Here is a 6,545-nt window from a genome sequence, read left to right as displayed (position 1 = left end):
AAAAAAATATGAGTGATTAGGAAAAAATCCTTGATAGCGATATAAATCCTGTCCTTGTATTAAATAAAAGAGACTCGTAATTTTTTTTTGAGTATTAAAAACGTTTAACGCGATTATTTAAATTATGATGCATACATAGAACAATTAAAAACTATTAAGCTGGTGAAAAAAAATATTGAAATGATTAAAGATGTTTCGCTCTTATTTATTTATTAATATTTTTCCTTTTAGGTATTTAAGCAAGTTAAAGTGCTCTCACAAAAAATTAAAAATCCCTTTTAGAATGCTTTAGATACTTTGCTAAATACTTAGTAAAAATATATTTTTTATTACATGATTTTCATTATTATCTCCAACAACTCTTACTAATCAACAAAATTGTAGTATTTGTTTTCATAATTTGGCCAGATTGATATTTGAATTTCTATATGAAGTTAAATGCCCAAAATTAAAACAAAAAATGGACCACTCTGAATAACTTTTGTATCCCTAATGATTGGATTTTCACGTTCTTAAAGGTTTGAGAGAATGATTTCAACTATGCTAATTAATTATGTGCAGACGATATTTAAAGTTAAAAAAATTTACTTTTTCAGAATAAACATGCCTCTTTTGACGGAATCAAATTTCTGACCCCCAAAATATTAGGGACCCCTTAATGTTAATTTTACTTTTTGCGTACTTCTCTATATCTCAATAACTTTTTAAGTGAATCGAAAAACTTTGCTTACAATTACAAAATTCATTTATCCAAAGTTAATTCCATCCAAAAAATGCCTTTTAATAAATATTTTTAATACTTAATAATGATCGAAAACATTTTTGAGTTATAAGATATAAATATTTTTTGCATCATTTTAAGGAATTTAATTTTACATAGCAAAATCGGTTGAAATAGAAATTAAATTAGAGAAATCAAATTTTAAATATCTGAATTTGGAAATTTAATTTCTCGGGAACTCAACGATTGATTTTTATTGAAGTTATTAATAAGTATATTTAGTAATGCTTTGAAAAGCAATTTTAATTTATTTAATTACATTATACGTTGTTATTTTTGCTCTCAGAACTCAAATTTATAGTTTCTTTTTTCTTCAACTCTGATCTGCATCAATGATTTTTTTGAACAAATAAAGTGATATAAATCGTCAGTTTTAATCGTTTGATTCAAATCATTGACATCCTGTAACATAATTGTAATAATTGAAAAGATTTTGAATTGTGGGATAAAAAAAGTTTTATATTTCTTTTAAACAATGCAATTTTTGATGGCAAAATAGGAGAGGAATCTACAGAGTAATGCCCAAGAAATAAAAAATGGGAGTTATAAATATATTTTTTTCATATAAAATTCAGTTATATGTTCTATAAAAAATAATTATCCTGGATTTTAATTTAGTTTAATTTAAAAGAATTATATTTAATTTAAAAGACTTGTTACTTTACAATTCAATTATATCGATCATTATTAAATTAAGCAAAAAATATATTGAAATATCTAAAATAGTTGGTTTAGCATTAAAAAAAAATAAGAAATCATCAGTAGCATTATGTTGAAATTATGTTTGAAAATTGTTCAGAATTACAAACCAAACAAAAAAATAAAATAAAATAAATGTACTTTTTCATTTAATGCTTTTTCCCACACATTCTGAAAATTTCTTTTAACTTTAGATTAATTTTCATTTTAAAATAAAATAAAGATTTACTGGTGCAGTTTTGGTATCGAACTTTCAGCTTCTGTGACTGCTCTAGTTTTCAATTTTTCGGTGAATTTTTGTTCTACCGATTTCCCTTCGCCGGATTCATGGCTGACGAACCCAGCTTGTGCATTAAAAACATCATTTTTGAATATCACACGTGTAACGCATTCGAACTTTCAATGCTGGGAACATCTTCCATAGGAAGTGTCTTCAATTCTCTTCATTAATTTAAAAATGTCTTCTTCAAAAACAAAAACCTACCTTTTCTTCTCTTTAAGAGCATAAAATAAAACGTCTTTACTAAGAAATCAAACGACGATTGACAATAATGGATTTATAAATTAATTATGTGCGATATATTAAGACACATAAGAATGTGAAATGCTTTCCTTGTAACTTACAAGCTACTTTTTTTAAACAAGTTCATATAGACATCGATATCAGTCACTAGAGCGATCTAGTTCTTGTTTCATTTTTCAGTTTCGAATTACGGAGCATGCGCAGTTAATCCTTATGAAAGAGGAAAGGTATGATTTTTCAATCGTAATATTGGCGAGATTTTTGATTACATATTATCATGCCAAAGATCAATCTAAGATAACCCCTTTAGTTCTCTTCGATGTAAGGCTACCTGCCCCGGATGTTCCTTTCAAAGTGTTGGGATGGTATTTTCGGTGATATTTGGTGGTATTTTCGTTGAAACGACCCTAGAACCATTACCATTTCATTTATGAAATTAAATTTTTTTAATCGATGAATATTTAGTTGAAGTATGAAGGTATGAAAATGATATTTTATGAAGAATAACCTAAGATTTTCATATAAATTTAATGATGAAATTTCGGAGATTAAATTTTAAATTATCTTTAATATTTATACCCTTTGCACTTGGGAATTTAAGAATATTTTATCGGCAAAAATAAATCGTTTTAAATAGAAGAATTTCTACCAATATTTAATACTATTTTCAAATAAATCTAATTAAAGAGTTAGCTTTAGGTAAAGAGTTAGATATCTGCACGACATTGGTAAGGACTAAATTTTAATCAGATAGTCGTGTTTTTTTAATTGAATGGAGGAAAGTAGGTAATAGTTTTGCATAACGTTCATGAAAAATTGGTATTAGTCTTGAATTATGTTGAAGAAAATGGGTGTTAGTCTTAAATTATGCTGAGGCAAACTTGATATTAATTTTGAATTGTGTCAAGGCAACTGGATATTAATCTTTAATTATGTTGAGCCAACATTAGTTTTGAATGATGTTGAAGCAACTGGTCATTAGTCTTTCATTAAAAAAAATGAGTGTTAGTCTCGAGTTAAGTTGAGACAACTTGATATTAGTCTTTAATCATGTTGAGGAAAAGGGGTTTATTCTTTAATTAAGTTGAGGCAGCAGGATATTAGTTTTGAATGATGTTGAGGCAACTAAATGCTTGTCTTGAATTATATAGAGGCCACTAAATACAAGTCTTTATTTAAATAAATAGCTGAAACTGATAGTAGTCTCAAATTATTAAAAAACTGAGTATTTTACATGTATAACTTCTGAGATTAAAATAATAAATAAAAGTAATTTAATGTAAACGCTGTTAAATTACGTGCTTAAATATTTCAGTAAAGTCATGAAACTGTCATAGCATTTTGACTTTAATGCACGTCCGAAAGCAAGAATTTAAAGTTTTAATAAGTTACAAAAATCTCGTTATTCTAAAATAAATGAAATAAGTTTTCAAAGAACTTTCTGTTGCATGCCAAAATGAAGTTTTGGACTTACTGAAGTAAATTATAATAAAAGTATTTCTTTCGCTAAATACCTGATATTGTAATGTGTTAATTAAGTTTTAAAGTCTTAGACCAGTTATTATTAAAACTTGCATATTTCAAAATAAATTGGTTTTTCATTTTATATACATCATTGTCTATATACATTATATACATCACANAAAGTTTTAATAAGTTACAAAAATCTCGTTATTCTAAAATAAATGAAATAAGTTTTCAAAGAACTTTCTGTTGCATGCCAAAATGAAGTTTTGGACTTACTGAAGTAAATTATAATAAAAGTATTTCTTTCGCTAAATACCTCTGATATTGTAATGTGTTAATTAAGTTTCAAAGTCTTAGACCAGTTATTATTGAAACTTGCATATTTCAAAATAAATTAGTTTTTCATTTTATATACATCATTGCGTAGCATCTTATATTATTTTAATAAAATTATATTGCTCAGAAATTGTGCTTTAGGCAAAATTTAAAAAATATTTTGGATCTGTAATGGCAAATACTAATATAGTAAGATATGTACTAATAACTATTCAAAATACAATTTTATTAACTGCATACTAGCTTGGCTTCCTAATTCTATACACAAATACACGTCCTTAACACACATATAAAGAAAAATTTGTACTTGGTATAAACTAGGAATAATATATAAAATACAGTCATTGAATGTAATATCTATGTAATGCAGTACATTTACATAGAATATTTTTTCTCTTAACAATAGAATATTTTTTCTCTTAATAATGCAGTCAGGAAGTTTGTATTCGAAATATATAGTTGTCAAAATAGAGAGAAAAAACAAAACTCAGAAATAAGTTTTCACGTCATATCTATATGAAAACATATATTTAAAATAAATACGAATACTTTAATCCAAAATTCTTTAGGTATAAAAATAAAAAATAATGTAGCTAATTAGACGCAATACATTATATATATGTAATACAGTACATCATATATAGAACATGCAAAAATGTATACATATTTTTTTCTTCAACATCCTATATGAGTTGTCAAAAAGTAATAAAAAAATAAAAGAAAACTTCAAATAAAATTCCTTTCATGCATATTAAATATATATATATATATATAAAGAGAGAGAGAGCGAGAGACAAAAAGTTAAAAGTTATACAGATAAATTCAAATTTAATTCTATATACATAGAAAGGAAAACTTAAACATGGCATGTAATATAAATTATGTTTGTGAACGAGATGAAGTATATTATACACAATCTAAAATCGATTTTTTAAATTTATTTTTCTTTAACATCTTATGAAAGTCGTTAGGAATTTAGTGTCTTTTTTTCAATAAATGAAAAATCGTGACAACTCTTATAGGATGTGCAAGAAAATGCTTTAAAACCAGATATATGTTTTTGCATATTTGTTAATTACACTCTCAGAAAATTGGATTCAACGTTGAACCATAATATCTGTACTTTGAGCCATTAATAGGGAGCAAATTTGATGCTCCCCAAATAAAGTGTTGGACTCAACTATGTTTCTCAGCAAGTTGAATCATAGTATTATGTACACGGTTAGAGATTTCATTCTAAAATTATGGTAAAATAACTGGCAACAGTCTGTCTCTCCAACTAACCTAATTTACGGTAAAGAACATTTTTTACCGTTGTAGTTTTGAAACCGTTTGCAACTAGTTATATGCATGAACCATTTACAATTAGTTAACCGTATGTATGGTTAAAAAACCATACATACAGTTTTTTAACCATTTGCAACTATCACAAAACCGTGAAAAAGAAATTTAACTGGACATTGGATATAGTTTATTAGCTTTGTGGTGCTGTTACTTACGCGTGAATGAGAGTATCGTATTCTAATGAACCCGGATCATTAATTGCGATAGTTTATTAGTTTCGTGGTGCTGTCACTTACGCGTGAATGAGAGTATCGTATTCTAATGACCCCGGATCATTAATTGGGAGAAGAAGGACACTGGAGACTCTTCGTGTGTTGAAGGGAATGGAGAAAATATTGTGGCGTCAACACTTGGACTCGAACCCCCGTTTTGTCGGTCATGAAATTGACAGATTAGACTTATATTAGCTAGTTATAATATGGAACTAAGTGGCTTCATTAGGTGGGCTTAGTTGGTGAGATAAAATTCTGGTTGCTTAACCATATTACATGAAAGCAATTGATAAACGATTTTTCTCACTGTTAACAGTTCGGATACCATCTTATTTATGACTATTTGGCTGTTTTATTTGAATTTGGTAAAATGACAATTAAATAAATTGTTATTTAGCCATTTTTTCAGAAAAATTTCTAACACTATATAATAAAGTTCAATTTGATGCAATCCACATAAAGTGTTAAATTTTATTTCGTATCTGTACAAGTTGAACCTTTGTATTGTGTAATTAAGTTTTAGTAATATGATAATATGGTTTAACTTAGCATGATATTAACATTACTGTGAATTTGAACGATATTATGGTTCAATACGCTTAAAAAATTTCAATAGTACACTACATTTGAATTTTTCAAAAACAATTTATCAAATATTCAAAAATAAAGATCACATTTCTATCACTGAAAATTAAGTGAATTTTAAAACATTCTAATATAAAATTACTTCGACTGAAACATACGGTTTTATCCATTATGTGAGCAAATAACAAAAATTTCTCAAGAAAATGCATTTTTTACCTATTTAATAATTGTTTAAATCATATTAGAAGCAGAAAAATTCCAGCAAACTACTATCACCTTAAAACTTATTTTCTTGAGGTTTGTTTGAAACAGCAACATTTAATAAAATGTATAGAGCTCAAAATGCTTATTTAAAAAATTGAGAGTAACTTAAAATGTGTGCTTAAGGAAGATGACATATGTCAAAATATGAATATTGATTGAAATTAAATTTGGTATGGATTGCCATATATTACTCGCGTGTTACCTCACAATTTACAAATATATTTTAAAAATGGAATGAGCTATAAACTTTAAGTATGAAATTAATTTAAAACAATTAGTATTATGTGTCTATAAAATTATTATTTTTAAAGTATTCTTAGCCTTTATAAACTTC

This window comes from Parasteatoda tepidariorum, chromosome 2 (assembly GCF_043381705.1).
Source record: "Parasteatoda tepidariorum isolate YZ-2023 chromosome 2, CAS_Ptep_4.0, whole genome shotgun sequence".
Taxonomy (NCBI): domain Eukaryota; kingdom Metazoa; phylum Arthropoda; class Arachnida; order Araneae; family Theridiidae; genus Parasteatoda; species Parasteatoda tepidariorum.
The sequence above is the reverse complement of the archived record's forward strand: the minus strand, read 5'-3'. Positions refer to the sequence as shown.